The sequence below is a fragment of the Pseudophryne corroboree genome, chromosome 2 (assembly GCF_028390025.1).
Source record: "Pseudophryne corroboree isolate aPseCor3 chromosome 2, aPseCor3.hap2, whole genome shotgun sequence".
NCBI lineage: Eukaryota > Metazoa > Chordata > Amphibia > Anura > Myobatrachidae > Pseudophryne > Pseudophryne corroboree.
Window position 1 is genome coordinate 557719213 of NC_086445.1, and position 19534 is coordinate 557738746.

Sequence of the window (19534 nt, forward strand, 5' to 3'; positions counted from 1 at the left end):
TTCGTTGCAAATTGGCTTGCATTTGGCTGTTGTCTGCCCTCATCTGCTCCATTGAATTGGCAATTCTGCCAACCTGAACTATCAGTCTGCCTGAGTTCCGACTGAGTCTAGGCAGATGATGGGGCAGACTGGCAAGGTATTGGGTGTGGGTGTTCAGGCAGGCATAGAGTTGTGTGGCCCAACTGCTCCAAAACTCTGGGGCCATTTGTTGCTGGGGTGGTGTTGGGCTCAATTGGGGGCTGTGGGATGTTTGGGGTGGTTGGGTTATGTCCTGCGGCGTGGTTGGCTGGTTAGGATCTATCGCTTGCAGGTGTAGTGTGTACGTATCCTGCAAGTCAGATTCCTGCTGGCCATCCTCGGGCATGATGGTTGGTTCTGTATGAGGTTGAAGACAGCCACTATTTAGTCAATATTTTGTTGGAAATGATAAATAGATTGTGGCCTAAACTTAACTATGTAGCTCACCTTTTTGTAGAAATATGTGGCTTCTAACGTTCCCTACTCAGTTGAAAAATGTTTGAGGGAATTGTTGGACTCTGAGCCATAATTAATGTGCGAACACTAAGAACTCTAACAATTACAAATTACTACATTTACATATTGTGTATGAAGCTTCCTTTTGTAAAACACACACACAATACAATAAATGTGTTGAGCAATACACTCATACATTGTTCAAGGCAGTCAGTGGTCTGGCCAAAACTTTAACAAATATAGCTGCAAAAAAATGAAAACTTTAAAAATGGTTGAAAATGTCTTAAGGTGGCCTATGTTTAGAACTGGTGATGTTGGGCATGCAAAACAATTGGATTAGACTTAACATCTATGTAGCTGTTTCTAGCAAATAAAAAAATAAAAAAATTGGTTGCTATGGCCAACATCACATCTGAAAAATAAACAAAAAAAATAACATTACCCCCATGTGCTTGCTGTTGGTGATTATTACAAGGATGACTTTTTATTTGTAACACATTTTTTTGGGCTGTGCACAAACAGTGGGGAAGATGAATTAACCTGGAGAAGGCATAAGGAAGTGATAAACCAGTGATATGTGCAAGGTGATAAAGGCACAAGCCAAACAGCTCCAATCTGTAAATTAACAGGATCTGTTTGGCTGCTGCCCCACTGTTTTTTAACTTATTTACAATAAATTTTTATGTTTACTCACCAGACAGCTGAGGGGATTGTGGATCCTCGCTTTGTGGACTGGCCAAAATGGCTTGTGGTGGCAGGGACGACACTGTGGAGATGCACCGTTGTGGTGGTGAGGATGCTGCTGGAGATTCAGCCTCAAGACGGCGTCTCTTGGTAGGCATCCTATGGAGAGTATCCGAGCCCTGTGATGGGCGCCTTAGTGGAGGGGGGTTTGATGAAGAATGACCTATGTGATAAGATAAACATTAGCATTCTGCTTTTCTATGTGTTTTCCGAATATGTGTATACACTAAATTCTTACCTGCATCGCCAGCATCTGCATCTCTTGGCAGTGTGGGTTGTGGCCTGGCTGTGCTGCATTTCTTTCGTACTGTAGAAATATGAAGAATGTCCTGAACATACTATTATGTTTATATGTTTATGCAAAATCCTTATTGTGATGTAAACATATGAGGAACCTGATGAGAAGTAAACAAAACTATGCTTATGCTTTTCTGCCTGACTTCATTGGGTGTGTATAGTTCAATTATGAAACAATTACTCCAACCAACCCATACACAAAGGTGCAGAATTCACAATATTATACTACTTAAAACCCAACCGTGGTAGCTTAACACAACCAGAATATTGCTCTGTATTTTACATTTTTTTGCTGCTAACAACCAAACACTACCCCCAAATATATGCGCAAAATTGTAAGCATCAAAAACAAATATGCATGAAAAATCACATCAACCACACAAAGGACAACCCAGAACAACACACAATAACCATAAGTCCATTGAAAATATTTAAAAAAAAAAAACTAAATTTGCAAAAACACATGACTCACACTTCTTTTAAAGACACCAACAACAATTTACTTTTGTATTAAAACACCAGAAAAAGCCCAAGGCCACCTACTAAATTGACAATACAAAGGATAAAAACATAACTATTTTTGATTAAAACTACATCACCAACACATTAGAAGAATTAACCAACTTACAATCACAATTAGCTAGAAGACATTTCAGACAACTAAGGACAAAGCACAGATGTTTTAATTATAAATAAACAAAAAAAAAACAACTCACCATCCTGCCTTGGGCGATCCGAATCCCGGACATGAGTCGCACCAACCACTTCTGGCGGAATAAGAGTACGCACAGGCTGCTCCCAATCCCGATATGACGCTCGGAAGGGGTGTCCACCCCCTGTTTGGCGGGCTGATTTAGCCTCCTTAGACATCTTAGCCTTGACACGGCGCTTGATGTCGTAGAATCGCTTACGACACATGTCATCGGTCCTCCTCACCACACCCTCACTATTAACTGCCGCAACGACCTTCCCCCACAGAACACTCTTCCTGCGTGAAGAAACCTTTGCAGCATCATGGCCAAACAGCTGTCGATGATGCCTCATCAGCTCCCGCACCAATGCCATATTCTCTGCATAGCTGAATTTGACATTGCGGCCCGTCTTTGTAGTGGTGCGTGGCTGCGGAGCCACAGCACCATCACTGTCACTATCAGTCGAGGCCGCAGCAGCAACCTCCCCCTCCTCCTCACTAACCTCCTCCACCTCACTCACCTCCTCCACCACACTCACCTCCTCCACCACACTCACCTCCTCCACAACACTCACCTCCTCCACCACACTCACCTCTGACTGGGACATATTCAGGACAAACAACAAATAACACTGAGAAAAAAAACAGTAAACACACTCCTCCACTACCACTACACACCAAACACACAGACACACACTCAAAAACAATGACAATAGATGTTAAAAAAAAACAAAGACCTAAAACTAGACAGACTTTTAAATAACTACACAACAAGTATGACAAGACTACTTACACACACAGTACAGCACTCAACAATCGCAAAGAACCTCCTCAAAACCGACAAAAACTCATAACAACTCACCAACTCCAAACACACCTTCCTCTCACCTCTCCACTAGCTAAACCCACGAGGTGCGGACGGTTTGGGGCGGTTTTATAGTAATGAGCACAGACACTCCTCCATCACGAATCAAACCAATCACGGACGAGTGACAAAAACGAAACTTAGAAAAAAAATGCGGCCGGGAACGGGAAAACACTGCCGTAACTGAAAAATGGCGCATTCGTAAAAAAACCTGAGAACACGGCCGCAAAACCACAAAATCGGCCGCATTCTACCTTGGAAAAACACGAATGACATCGACATCGAAAAATGGTAAAAATCAAAACACGACAGCATAGTAAATGAGGCGTAATAAATTCAAAAAGTTGCAAATTCACACATTCGATGACATTCGTGATTACACTTTAACCACATTCAGAAAAATACGATTTTTAGTAAATATACCCCATTGTCTCTGAACCAAAAGAATCTTAGGAAATTCCTGTCTTTTTCTCTCACGAGGAAGCAATGGAACATTTGCTGAATGTCTGCAATAGAGTTTTTTTGGAAATGGATGAGTTCTCTGAGGGGTTTGTTAAAGTCTAGTCCTGTCATGAGAACATAATTTAACTCTCCACCCCCCCCCCACCCCCAGCCCGCAGCCTAAACCTAACCCTCTCCCCGCAGCCGAAACCTAACCGACACAACCCCATCCTACTGCAGCTTACCCCTCCTGCAGCCTGGCAGTGGGAAATTCAAAATCCCGGGTGTCGGTATGGCAGTACCGGGATTGTGATCCAATTCGAGATTCTGGCGTCGACATTCTCAGCTGTATCGGAATTGCAGCTTTGGTATTTTGACATACATTAATAAAAGTCAGCTTATCAAATGTCAATATATGGTTTCACTAAGAACTTTATCAATATGCTTTAATCAGCAGTGTTAATTTTTTCAATCAGTGTCCAGACTGTAGTGTGTCACATTTCTGCAGGGTTAGCTGCAGTTTTGTAAACTGTAGTTAAAAACCTCTTCCTTACAATGTGTGCTTTGGTTAGTGCAGAGTTAACACTAGACTGGGAGAGACTGTCCGCAGGCATTGCTGTTTACAGCTTAATGTCAAGTGTATGGGTGTCATCCTGTTTTACCAAAGTTACTGCAGCTCAGTTAGCATACCTCCCAACTGTCCTGATTTTCGCAGGACTGTCTCTTTTTTTTGGGACTGTCCCGCTCTCCCACTCACAGGGTGCAGTATCCTGTGGTGGGGGCAGTTGGGAGGCTCCTGTCACTCTGGGCTGGGCGTCTATTCACGGAGACAAGAGGGACTGGGGGCATGGCCATAAGCTCACAGAGCACTGGCCATGTCCCCAAAGTGACAGGAAATGGGGGCATGGCTGGCTATTGTGGCATTACCACGAACCCAAGCCCCCTTTCCTGAGACCATTCCTCTTTTCCAGCAGGGAGGGGCGGCTACACTTCGCCGGAGTCCCAATTCCTACATCCTGAAAGTTGGGAGGTATGAGTTAGGGGTCTATTCATGAAGTAGTGAAAAGAGTGGGAAAGTGACCCTGAGGAGTCCAATTGTATAGTTTGCAAATTATAAATGTTACTTCAGTGCTGATTGGTTGCCATGGGCAACGTCTCCACTGGCTCACTTCTCCACACTTTTCACTGCTTAATAAATAGACCCCTGAGACTCTTCCCAAGCCCCGTGAGTCCGATGATTACCAGGCGTGTATGGAGATGCAATGCAGCTCTCCACTTCCTGGTGCTACCCTGGGGTGGCTGGCTTGTGCCGGATTGTGGGGTTCTGCACTAGAGATGAGCGCCTGAAATTTTTCGGGTTTTGTGTTTTGGTTTTGGGTTCGGTTCCGCGGCCGTGTTTTGGGTTCGAACGCGTTTTGGCAAAACCTCACCGAATTATTTTTGTCGGATTCGGGTGTGTTTTGGATTCGGGTGTTTTTTTCAAAAAACACTAAAAAACAGCTTAAATCATAGAATTTGGGGGTCATTTTGATCCCAAAGTATTATTAACCTCAAAAACCATAATTTACACTCATTTTCAGTCTATTCTGAATACCTCACACCTCACAATATTATTTTTAGTCCTAAAATTTGCACAGAGGTCGCTGAATGACTAAGCTAAGCGACCCTAGTGGCCGACACAAACACCTGGCCCATCTAGGAGTGGCACTGCAGTGTCACGCAGGATGGCCCTTCCAAAAAACACTCCCCAAACAGCACATGACGCAAAGAAGAAAAAAAGAGGCGCAATGAGGTAGCTGTGTGAGTAAGCTAAGCGACCCTAGTGGCCGACACAAACACCTGGCCCATCTTGGAGTGGCACTGCAGTGTCACGCAGGATGGCCCTTCCAAAAAACACTCCCCAAACAGCACATGACGCAAAGAAGAAAAAAAGAGGCGCAATGAGGTAGCTGTGTGAGTAAGATAAGCGACCCTAGTGGCCGACACAAACACCTGGCCCATCTAGGAGTGGCACTGCAGTGTCACGCAGGATGGCCCTTCCAAAAAACCCTCCCCAAACAGCACATGACGCAAAGAAAAAAAGAGGCGCAATGAGGTAGCTGACTGTGTGAGTAAGATTAGCGACCCTAGTGGCCGACACAAACACCGGGCCCATCTAGGAGTGGCACTGCAGTATGTATGTATAAAGAAAGAAAAAAAAACCACGGTTAGGTGGTATATACAATTATGGACGGGCTGCCGAGTGCCGACACAGAGGTAGCCACAGCCGTGAACTACCGCACTGTACTGTGTCTGCTGCTAATATATAGACTGGTTGATAAAGAGATAGTATACTCGTAACTAGTATGTATGTATAAAGAATGAAAAAAAAACCACGGTTAGGTCACTGGTATATACAATTATGGACGGGCTGCCGAGTGCCGACACAGAGGTAGCCACAGCCGTGAACTACCGCACTGTACACTGGTTGATAAAGAGATAGTAGTATACTCGTAACAACTAGTATGACGACGGTATAAAGAATGAAAAAAAAACCACGGTTAGGTGGTATATAATACAATTATGGTTGGACGGACTGCCTGCCGAGTGCCGACACAGAGGTAGCCACAGCCGTGAACTACCGCACTGTACACTGGTTGATAAAGAGATAGTAGTATACTCGTAACAACTAGTATGACGACGGTATAAAGAACGAAAAAAAAACCACGGTTAGGTGGTATATATTATAATACAATTATGGATGGACGGACTGCCTGCCGAGTTCCGACACAGAGGTAGCCACAGCCGTGAACTACCGCACTGTACACTGGTTGATAAAGAGATAGTAGTATACTCGTAACAACTAGTATGACGACGGTATAAAGAACGAAAAAAAAAACACGGTTAGGTGGTATATATTATAATACAATTATGGATGGACGGACTGCCTGCCGAGTTCCGACACAGAGGTAGCCACAGCCGTGAACTACCGCACTGTACACTGGTTGATAAAGAGATAGTAGTATACTCGTAACAACTAGTATGACTGACTATGACGGTATAAAGAATGAAAAAAAAACCACGGTTAGGTGGTATATATTATAATAATACAATTATGGATGGACGGACTGCCTGCCGAGTTCCGACACAGAGGTAGCCACAGCCGTGAACTACCGCACTGTACACTGGTTGATAAAGAGATAGTAGTATACTCGTAACAACTAGTATGACTGACTATGACGGTATAAAGAATGAAAAAAAAACCACGGTTAGGTGGTATATATTATAATACAATTATGGATGGACGGACTGCCTGCCGACTGCCGACACAGAGGTAGCCACAGCCGTGAACTACCGCACTGTACACTGGTTGATAAAGAGATAGTAGTATACTCGTAACAACTAGTATGACACTATGACGGTATAAAGAATGAAAAAAAAAACACGGTTAGGTGGTATATATTATAATACAATTATGGATGGACGGACTGCCTGCCGACTGCCGACACAGAGGTAGCCACAGCCGTGAACTACCGCACTGTACACTGGTTGATAAAGAGATAGTAGTATACTCGTAACAATTAGGATGACACTATGACGGTATAAAGAATGAAAAAAAAACCACGGTTAGGTGGTAGGTATATAATAATAAATAATACAATTCTGGTCGGACGGACTGCCTGCCGTGTGCCGACACAGAGGTAGCCACAGCCGTGAACTACCGCACTGTACACTGGTTGATAAAGAGATAGTAGTATACTCGTAACAATTAGGATGACACTATGACGGTATAAAGAATGAAAAAAAAACCACGGTTAGGTGGTAGGTATATAATAATAAATAATACAATTCTGGTCGGACGGACTGCCTGCCGTGTGCCGACACAGAGGTAGCCACAGCCGTGAACTACCGCACTGTACTGTGTCTGCTGCTAATATAGACTGGTTGATATTTAAAGAGATATTAGTAGTATACAACAATACTATACTGGTGGTCAGGCACTGGTCACCACTCCTGCAGCAAAAGTGTGCACTGTTAATTAATATAATTGTACTCCTGGCTCCTGCTAACAACCTGCAGTGCTCCCCAGTCTCCCCCACAATTAATTATAAGCTTTTAATTTATACATTGATGACTGTGCAGCACACTGGGCTGAGCTGAGTGCACACAGACTGAGTCACACTGTGTGACTGACTGTGCTGTGTATCGTTTTTTTTTTCAGGCAGAGAACGGATATAGCAGAGAGAAGTGAACGGATATATTATATTAAATAAAAGTTAACTAGCAACTGCACTGGTCACTGACTGTGGTAAACTAACTCTGTCTGCGACTCTGCACAATCTCTCTCTATCTAATCTATCTATCTCTATTCTAATGGAGAGGACGCCAGACACGTCCTCTCCCTATCAATCTCAATGCACGAGTGAAAATGGCGGCGACGCGCGGCTCCTTATATAGAATCCGAGTCTCGCGATAGAATCCGAGCCTCGCGAGAATCCGACAGCGTCATGATGACGTTCGGGCGCGCTCGGGTTAACCGAGCAAGGCGGGAAGATCCGAGTCGCTCGGACCCGTGGAAAAAAAAGTGAAGTTCGTGCGGGTTCGGATTCAAAGAAACCGAACCCGCTCATCTCTATTCTGCACCCCAGGCCCAGATATAGTATTAGGAGTAGGACCACCAGCATCAGAGGAGCCTTGTCGAGGCCTGGAGGCTTTGTCATATTTCTGCAGATATATGTAACTAAAACCTCTAGATTTCTATTATATATAGAGATGTGCGGCTGACACTTTTTGGGTTTTGCGTTTTGGTTTTGGATCTGGATCTCCGTTCGTGTTTTGGATCTGGATTGGTTTTGCCAAAACAACCCTTTAGGGTTCTGGTTTTGGTTTTGGATCTGGATGTTTTGTTTTTTTTAAACCATAAAAACAGCTACAATCACAGAATTTGGGGGTAATTTTGATCCTACGGTATTTTTAACCTCAATAACATTCATTTCCACTCATTTCCAGTCTATTCTGAACACCTCACACCTCACAATATTGTTTTTAGGTCAAAAGGTTGCACCGAGGTAGCTGGATTACTAAACTAAGCGACACAAGTGTGCAGCACAAACACCTGGCCCATCTAGGAGTGGCACTGCAGTGGCAGACACGATGGCAGTTTAAAAAAAATAGGCTCTAAAGGGCACATAATGCAAAGAAAAAAAAGAGGCATAACATGGAATTGTCCTTGGGATCTCCCACCCATCCTTATGTTGTTTAAACCGGACATGCACAGTTTAATAAACCCATCAGCTACAAACATACCACCTCCTTCTTTGATGACTTTTCACATTATGAGAAGAGGAAAGAGGAAGAGGACAGTGTCAAGAAGGTGATTAAGAATTAGAGAGGCACACACAATCAGGAACAATACACAGGCTTTCACCTCCACTCCTATCTTGGTGTGGAACGGAAAGATCTTCAACCAAGCAAATATATAATTACCACATTACTGGACAAACTGAAAAACTAGGGGACAAAGCCTCTGAATTTGTACCCCCTTCTCCATTTTCAGGGATTACGATAATCTCGAATATATTGAACAGTAGTTGCCCGAGTATGGACCCTTGTGATATTCCGCTGACTACTGTGGTCCAGCTTGAGGACTTCCCGGTGACCACTACTCGCTGTACCCTGTTATCCAGCCAGTTACTTATCCATGTGCAAATAATTTTTCCTAGGCCAAGCTCCTTTAATTTGATGATCAGTCTCCTGTGAGGCACTGTATTGAAGGCTTTTGTAAAATCTAGGTAGATCACATCTACTGCTTTTCCCTGGTCAAGTTTATTGCTCACTTCCTCGTGAAAGCTAATTAAGTAAGTTTGACATGATCTGTCCCTCACAAACCCATGCTGGTTCTTGCTAATAATCATAGTGGTCTGTAGATACTCCTGTATGTTATCCTTTAGAATTCCTTCCAATATTTCCCCACTATAGACGTCAAACTAACTGGTCTGTCCCTTTTTAAATAATGCGCCAATCCTTCGGTACCATGCCTGATCTAATTGAACTATTGAAAATCTAGTATAGGGATCTTGGTAGTTGTGACCTAAGCTCCATAAGAACCCTTGGGTGAAGTCCATCAGGACCAGCTGATTTATTAATCTTAATTATGCTTAGTCTCTCCCGGACTACTTCGTCACTTAAACAAGTATCTAACCACGAATAATTACTGTCAGTAATCATTATGCACTACTCCCACCATCAGTTCTTCTCTGGTGATTCAAGTACAAACACAATTTGTCAGTGAGAGAATCTCCTTACAGAAGCTTGCCAATAACCCCTCCCTTGTCATTAAGCCAGCAGACAAGGGAGGAGGAATTGTGATTCAAGACACTGATGACTATATTTCTGAGGCCAATAGACAATTAGGAGACACTAATGCCTATATTAGGCTGTCAGCAGATCCCTCTAATAGCTATCATAAGTCCTTAACTAAATTGGTGGTGGGTGCATTTGAGAAGGGAGTTTTATTGAGGGAAGAGATGAAATACCTTATTCCCCTTCATCCCATCACACCCACTTACTATCAACTTCCTAAAATCCATAAGTCACTCACAGCACCTCCTGGTAGACCTATTATTTCTGGTGTGGGGTCACTCATGTCTAATTTGTCGCACTTTGTAGATTCTTTTTTACAGCTTTTTTCTTTTTCTTTACGTTCACACATTAAAGACACCACTGCATTTTTAAACTCAATTTCCAACATCAAATGCAAAAGTTCTTACTTCTTTGTCACTTGTGATGTTCAAGCATTATACTTGAACATTCCACATAAGAAAGGTGTGACAATGGTTGAACCTTACCTCTCCAAATCGGATAATTTATCTGAGGAATTACAACAATTAATTTTAGCATCAAATTCCTTTATAGTATCACACAATTATTTTTTATTCAATAAGAGTTATTATTTACTGACACTTGGTACGGCCATGGGGACAAGTATCGCGCTGAGTTTCACCAACCTGTATATGGGAGCGTTCGAGGAGGTACACATATGGGGGCGGAACTTCAGCATGGACCTCGTCTTCTATGACCATTACATAGATGACTTATTCTTTATTTTTGATGGGGATTTCACTCTTTTTTCAGATTTCACATCACTTCTTAACATTAACAAATTTAATTTACAATTCACCAGCACTATGGATAGGTTTTCTGTCTCTTTACTCGATATCTGCCTTACCATTATAGATGGGTTTATCTCCACAAAAACCTTTAGGAAGGAAGTGGACAACTTTAACTTTCTATACTATGACAGTCTATACTACAAACCTTGGGTTAACAACATTCCCTATGGACAAATGCAACGCATTAGACATAATTGCAGTGAATTTTATCATTATGAGATCCAAGTAGATGAATTATCTACATCCCTGAATGATAGGGGCTATCCCCTGGCTCTTATCAGTTCAGCCCGGAAACAGGTAGACCAGCTGGAGAGGAAGGAACTCTTAGAATATAGAGTACAGAAGTGTGGATTCCAACAGGAAGTGCCACACTTCTTTTCACAATTTAATAACTCATCTTCTAAAATTAAGAAAATTCTTTCCAATAATTTTCCCATACTACTTACAGATCAGATTTTAAAAACACAACTGGGTGATACACCTACAGTTATTTTCAAACGTTCTGCTAATTTACACACCTTGCCCCCAGTTTTTTCATAGATAAAAGGATCTCAGAGTGCTCCAAAACTACAACTAATCCTCTACAAAGGCTTCCAATGAGAACCAAAGGTTGTTTCAAGTGCCGCTCCAATAACTGCATAACTTGTTCATTCATACGTAATTACAGCAGAACTTTTAATTCATCCCAGAATGAACAGTTCGAAATGAAATCCTTTATTAATTGCAACAGCACCTTTGTTATTTATATTCTGGTATGCAGCTGCAATCTAATTTATGTGGATAGGACTACACGCAAACTCAGAGAAAGATTCTTGACGCACAAGCGTAATATTCTTAAAGGGCTTACTTCCCACAGAGTCTCTAGACACTGTGCGGAATTTCATGCCAAGAACCCACATGCCATCTATCTATTGTGGATTGAAACTGTCACACCCACTCCAAGAGGAGGGGATAGATACAGAAGATTATGCCTAAGGGAAAACTTCTGGATTCACAATTTGAGGACCCTCGTTCCCGAGGGACTTAATTAATTGATTGAATTTGACCTATAAGGCAGAGAACTATCTGAATTACCCACTTCTCATTCATGTTAAATATTCAATCTCAGAATATCCCCTCAGTGTCCTTAAATTCACAAGTTTCTCCGTCACCATACTGGTCATCCTCCAGTTATTGGTTGTTCTGTTTTGATAGATACACATTCTGCTCCCCTCTTTGTCAGGATGCAGAGGGGGCCCTCCCTAGTGGAGGATGGTTGAACTCTCAAGGGTCTCTCTTTTTTAGTATGGTTCTGCATACCATCGTATTGCTTATCATCCGTTACTATGGGTGATTTCAGTTCTCTTCTTCATGTGCTAGGATTGATGGATGTCCAACCGACACTCCATAATTTGTCTATCAAAAATGAATCCATATACTTATTTATCATAAACCATTGTTAATTGTGTATATGGACTCTTCTGTGTCTATGTACAAATTTGAAACTATTGTCAACTGTGTCCATGGAGTCCACCGTGTCTGTGAACAAATGTAAGTTCACAATAATTTTACAAATGCAGGCTTGATCCGCAGTGCTCTGTTTTATGTTAATGTTCCTGTGGAATCTAATGATCTATGGCCACTAGTAAGCAGTATAGTTATATTAGATAAAAATCTACATATAAAAATAAAATAACAAAAAATAAAAAATATCAAATAAAAAAATAATAAAAAATTAATGAAAGAATGCTCTACAAAGTATTTTAGTGACTAAGTTCATCCCTCATATATATAATTGTGCTTTGTATTTCTAAGCAATCATTCAGCTCAGTTACCTATGTCTTCAAGCATAACTGTTAGAAACTAGTTTTTCCTCTATGTCCTGGGTCTGAATAATCTATTTCCTGTTTATTATCTTTCTTTGTTTTCATTTATTTTTGTAAGTATAAAGGCAAAACATGATTTTTACATGCATTTTCTTTTTCACACATGAATTTTTCCATATGATATTAAGTTTTATCTGCAATATTATGTTTGTTTCATTTTAATAGAATGGAGAGCTGACTTGAATAGGGTTAATTTGACCAGTTAGAATCTTCGCTGTTAGCCGCTATATATCTGATAGCCGTCAGTCTTGGAGGAATGCCTTTAAAAAGTCACGTGATCCATGACAAAACGCTTCAGGACTCCTCCTCCCATCACACTGGGTTACCGCACGGCTTCTGCAGACTCTACCACCTGCTCTTTCAATACTGAAGCGTCCGCTCCATCTCACTGAGAAGCAGACCAAGGCTTTGTCCCGCGGCGTACCCTGGCAAGCCTGCCACAGGTTTTACTCTCCCCAACACATATAGGAGTGGGCACCACATTTTACTTCATCAGAGGACGCTTGGGTGGACCAGCCCACAGGAGAGGTAACATAATACCTGCCATTCATCCATTCACCATTGCCGCGGCAGACACCAGCCTCAGTGGATCAATTATAGTTATCCATCATTTACATTGGGAGCTCCGCTGTTGAATTGCCTTTCAGGTATAATCCATACAAAGTAACTTTGCCAAGAAACTTTGTAATTTTTTCACACTTCTGCACATTAATTTGTTTCAGTTTCTAACAGATATTGTATTCAGCTTGGCTCCATACTGAGCCTGTCTATGCTCATTAGCTGATCACCACGGCTTCCCAGCTCAAAGGACTGGCACCTGTTAAACATCATAAGCTGCATATTTACCAAGTTGCGGTAATTCAGTGATCAGCATATTACTACCCTTTTTTATATCTAATTACATGTCCAATTGTGCTTTTTATTCATGTTTATATTATGTGTGCGGACATGTTTTATTATTGAATTTATTAAACAATTTATTATATACTACAGTATATATTATTTTTCAGCTCTCCATTCACTTCAATTATTTCTGCCCCCTCGAGCGCTGTGGTTTTCTTTTTCTCTTGTATTCTTTTTAGAGGTATACACATTACCTTTACAGCAGCGAATGATGGTCCAGTAATAGAATTTACCTTTGTATTGGCGCTTATAGCAGCAATTTTCTCTTGTTGTGACACAGAACAGTGCCCCTTTATTTTCATAGCACCCCTGTAATTTTACAGCATACAACACAGGGCCAGTGTACCTTTATTTTAACAACAGCACCCCTGTATTTTTAGAAGACAGGGCCAGTGTACTCTTATTTTAAAAACAACACCCCTGTATTTTTACAGCCTTGAGGACCAGGGTACTTTTATTTTGACAATAGCACCCCTGTATTTTTACAGCATACAGGACCAGTGTACCTTTATTTTAACATCAGCACCCCTGTATTTTTACAGCATACAGGAACAGTGTACTTTTATTTTAACAACAGCACCCCTGTATTTTTACAGCATACAAGACAGGGCCAGTGCACATTCATTTTCACTGCACCCCTGAATTTTTAAAGCATACAAGACAGAGCCAGCATACATTTATTTTAACAACAGCACCCCTGAATTTTTCCATCATACAAGACAGGGCCGGTGCATATTTATTTTCACTGCACCCATGAATTTTTACAGCATACAAGACAGGGCCAGTGTACATTTATTTTAGCAACAGAACCCCTGAATTTTGACAGCATATAAGACAGGGCCAGTGTACAGTTATGTTTACTGCACCTCTGAATTTTTACAGGATACAAGACAGGGCCAGTGTATTACGTGTAACTGGCACTACAGGACGCATTACATGTAACTGGCACTATAGGACGCATTACTTGTAACTGGCACTATAGGACATATTACTTGTAACTGACACTATGGGACACAAGACATGTAACTGGCATTATGGGACGCATTACTTGTAACTGCCGCTATAGAATGCATTACGTGTAACTGGCACTATAGAATGCATTACTTGTAACTGGCAACACAGGACGCATTATGTGTAATGTTATCTGCTGTTCCTAAAAAGTGAGCTGAGGTTTGTGTTCTTGTGCTACTGGGGATGTATTGGAGAAGCCAGTGCCTCCCCAGCCATTGACCTCATCGCACGTCACTGCCCCTAACAGCATATGAAACACCAGTGGCAGCCTGGACAGCAACCCTAACATCACAGGGATACCACAGTGACAGGAACAGCACCCCTACAGGGCACACACTGACCCCACCCGATGCCACCACCCACAGAGAGAGACAGAGGTCTGTCTCCCTCACTCTCCAAGTCCGGAGTGAAAATGATGACAAACCCGCGAGAATCCGACAGCGGGATTATGATGTTTTGCCTCGTTCTTGTTTCCAAGTCTGGCGGGAAGTCCTGAGATGGGCTCGGTTCCCGGCTCGGAATGTGAAGTTCGGGGGGGTCGGTTCTCTGGAAACCAAACCTGCTCATCTCTAATTATATATAGGTTTTCAAGTCATGTTACCAATATAGTTTGGAAGGCTGGGGGGCACCGGGGGTTAATCCCCATCCTGTCTCTTGCTTAGAATTACCCCTCCCTTTTAAGCACCTGAAGTATATTGTCAAATTGATATGAGAAACTTGCATTCTGTTTTACCGGGGAGAGTATGCTGATAGCGCGCTGCTCCTGTCTCTTTGCTCTGATGAGTTAAAGGGGGTGTGCCTACTCATGTATCCCATTCTGGACTTGACATGGAGGCAACTCATGCTAAGGGGTTTGTGGGGGGATGCGCTGGGTTTGCCCACAGGACATATGTGCTGTGGGCAAAGCACACTCTACACTGCCCTAGTTACTGCACTGGCATTAGCTATAATTTTTTCATTCCCCAACTATAAACAAACAATCACATCACATCTATTAGTGTACAATATTGATGGTGTCTGCCATCAAAGTGCTTTGTTCTCAACACTGATTTCTGCAGCAGGGTACATTGTGTTCCACAGTGAAACATCAGGGTGTAGAGTGTATTTTGATCCAGAGGTGTAGAGTGGATCTTGATCCAGAGGCACCAACAGGCTAATGCTTTAGGGTGTCCCAGGATGCATTGGGGCCAGGGCCGTCTTTTCGTATGGGCTCAATGGGCTCTTGCCCAAGGGCCCCAGGAGTATAAGGGCCCTAGGCTGATAGCTGAGGGTCCCCTCTTTCCAGGGGTACCAGATTTTTGAAAATCGGCACTGGGGAACCGGAGATATCCGACTTGAAATCAGTGGTCCCCATCCAAGCCTGTTAATTGCTCTTTCCAGCCAGATATCTCAGGTTCTGTCTGACTTAGAGTTTTTATAAGGGTATAATCCTAAAGCTGTGACTCTCCACTTTTGGTGGAAACTGGCAGCTTGTTTTTTCTATGCCCAGAACTAGAGATATCAGCCTTCAAGCAGCTGGTCCCTGCTCCAGCTCCACACGCCTAATATGCAGTTTTATATTTTCGTTGGTGAATTGCTCTGGCTCCTGAGCGCTGATCCCTAAGCCCCTAGAACCTCCTCCTGAAAGGTGGGACTCTCCAGTTGCTTATACCATTGAAAGCTAAGAAATCTATTTTCAGGAACTTGAAATATCTGCAGTCAAGCAAGCTGCACTCCCACCAGAAAATGAATATTAAGCCCACTCCACTATACACCCCTCCCCTACGTATTAAACCCTGCCCTACCACCCTGGAAGTCATGTACCAGTGCTTCTTCATTCAGCCCAATGCCCCCTTCTACAGTTTAGCCGCATCTGTGCAGTAAAGGAGTAATAAGCAGAAATTACTGCTCCAGGTCCTACATGCTGAGCGGAAGATAGAACACCCCCTACTGCCCACGGGACATCAAAGCTGCTGCTGATAGCACCCCCACCCCTAAAACTGGAGGATGGGTAGGGGCCCCAGTGCATTGCTGTGCCCAGGGGCCTACACTGCTGTTAAGACGGCCCTGATTGGGGCCTCCTCTATAACACCGCCTCCAGGCACTGGGAGCTCTGTTTCGAATTGGTGCATCCAGCAGCAGGTCAGTTAACAGGGGGCTGCACTGGGTAGCCCTGAAAAAGCTTTTCTAAAAAGATTTCTCCCCTGGGCTGTCAGCACTGTATGTCAGGGTGACACTTCAGCACTGCAGCTCCATCACCTCCCAAGTGGCGGTGCATACTCCCACGGCCTTTTCCCAGGTACTTACAATGAACAGGTCTCGGTTTAGGCACACAAGCGCAGACTGCTCACCTGGTGCGCTTAGCTACTACAGGGAGGAGGTAAGAGGTAGGGTGGCCAATCCCGGGATTGGGAACGACGGGATCACGGTATTTAGGCCAAAAAAGGCCATGATTAAATCCTGGGATTGGTAGCTCCAATCCCGGGGATTGAGGGATCAGCGTTGAGCATCCTCAGGATGCTCATACGCTACCCGGCTCCCTCCTCCTGGCTCCCCCTGCGCAGTATGACGTGTAGTCACAGGTCCCGCTGCACTGCCTGCCACTCGCCACTGACCCCCCCGAGAGTGAAGGATGATTCCCACCCTCCCGTCCCCGTACTATGGTGAGTTATGTGTGTGGGGTGAGAGGGGCGGACACATAGGGAAAAGCCAATACTAGGTATCCCAGGAATCCCAGGATTGACCATTTTACAATCCCAATACCCGGGATTGAAAAAATGGCCCAGGATTGGCCACCTTAGTAAGAGGGTACGCCAGACGGGACCCGCCATTAAATTGTGTTCTGTCCATGACCTAGGAAGACGGGTCGCGGCACTGGCATGGACACTGTAACTGAGCAGGGACCCTACTAGACCACCGGGGTGTCGGAGTACAGGTCGGGTGTACTAACACCCCATTTAATAAGGCTCACAGTACCCAGGGTGGAAGTCCAGTATAGGGGAGGAAGCGCTTGACCTGTAGCTCCTCCTCCGTCCCAGGTCACTATCCCACCCTGGAGCTGCCTCACACTCTTCCTCACCACCTGACTGAGACACTAGGAGCCATCTTATTAGCATAGCTGCGGCTGGTCTCCGGAACTGCAGGGCAAGGTCTCCCTTGTAAAGCCGCCTGTATACAACGCTGAGCCATTACAAACGCTTAAGTATCCTACATGTCGTTATGCAGACAGTGTTAGTTGAGAAAGAGTGTACCTAGTATTGAATATATTGTATGAGTATTCTTCAATATCCTCCGGTTACTGACCACGCAATGATATATTTACATATACAGTATATGTATACTAGTCCAGTGCAACTTTATTGTGATAATAATTTCTGCATTGACTGTGACTGTGTGTGCCTGTATCTGCTGTGTGGTTTCACTCTCAGTGTTTCCCAGATAAAACTTTCACTATATTCTGTACCCTAAGGGACTAGGTGCAACTGGGTCCGCTAATATAGTGTGACTTTCAGCTACTTTCAGCAGCTGTGCAAACACATTGTCGCCGCCCACCGGGGAGTGTATTTTCACTTTTCAGAAGTGCGAACGCTTGTGCAGCAGAGCACCTGCAAAATCATTTTGTGACAACAAGACCAGCCCCGTAGTTGCTCTTCGTGTGCGTCAATTCTAACGATGGAGGGACGGCTTTTGACGTCACACACCCACCCAGTGTTCGTCCAGCCACACCTGCGTTTTTCCCGACACGCCTGCGTTTTTCTAAGCACTCCCTGAAAACGGTTGGTTGACACCTAGAAACGCCCACTTCATGTCAATCTACCTTCATTCGGCCGTGCGACTGAAAGCTTTATTAGAACCTGTGCTAAACAACAATGCTCTTTGTACCCGTACGTTGCGTTTGCGCATTGCGATGCATACGCATGCACAGATTAGCCTTTTTTTTTTTCACTGATCACTGCACTGCGAACAATGGCAGCTAGAGATCAACTCGGAGTGACCCCCTCAGTCTCATAATACCGAATTTATTTGCAGGTATTATACTTTGTCTGGCTTTATTGTACTAAGTCGCTCTGTTGTTGCATTTATACACAATATCCACTAGAAAGGGCGGTAAATCAGTGGAAGCTCCTGCAGCTTGCAGAGTATGCTCCAAGGATTTTTTGTATGATGGTCTGTGTGCTATGGGCCTAATTCAGAACTGTTCGCTCGCTAGTGTGTTTTTTCAGTCCTGCGTTCTCATAGTTGCCGCCCATAGTGGAGTGTATTTTCGCTTTGCAAGTGTGCAAACGCATGTGTTGCAGAGCTGTACAAACAGATTTTGTGCAGTCTCTGAGTAGCCCAGGACTTACTCAGCTGCTGAGAACACTTCAGCCTGTCCGGGACTGGAATTGCGTTTTTCCAAACACTCTCAGAGAACAGCCAGTTGACACCCACAAACGCCTTCTTCCTGTCAATCTCCTTGCAAACGCCTGTGCGAACGGCTACTTCGCACAAACCCATCGCTGAGTGGCAATCCACTTTGTACCCATGCGATGCACCTGCGCATTGCGGTGCATACGCATGCGTAGTTTAGACCTGATCGCCCGCTGTACGAAAATGCAGCCTAGTGATCACCTCCCAAGCAGCCCACAACTCCTGTGCCTACTCAAGAGCCACCCCAGGCTGCGTCAAGTACCCTACTGGGTACTCTGGTGGAATGTCTTACGCCCCCTATGGGACCACCTGTGCCACTACAGCCACAAATTGTCCCTATGGTTATTCCACCTTGGGTGGAAAATTTATCTAACCAGCTGCAGCAATTAAATCAGTCCTTGGTTAGACAAAAATCCACCCCAGGTCACTCCCATGTCTCTGGGTCATCTAAATGGGCTGCTTCCTCCTCACAATCCACATACTTCTCTGATGTTTCATCTGAAGAGGACGGGGGAGCATACGGTCCTGTCAGACACTGAGGGGGTGATTCAGAGTTGATCGTAGCTGTGCTAAATTTAGAACAGCTACGATCAGTCACACTGACATGCGAGGGGATGCCCAGCACAGGGCTAGCCCGCCCCGCATGTCACTCCCTGCCCCGTCGCAAAAGTACAAAAGCATCGCACAGCTGCAATGCTTTTGT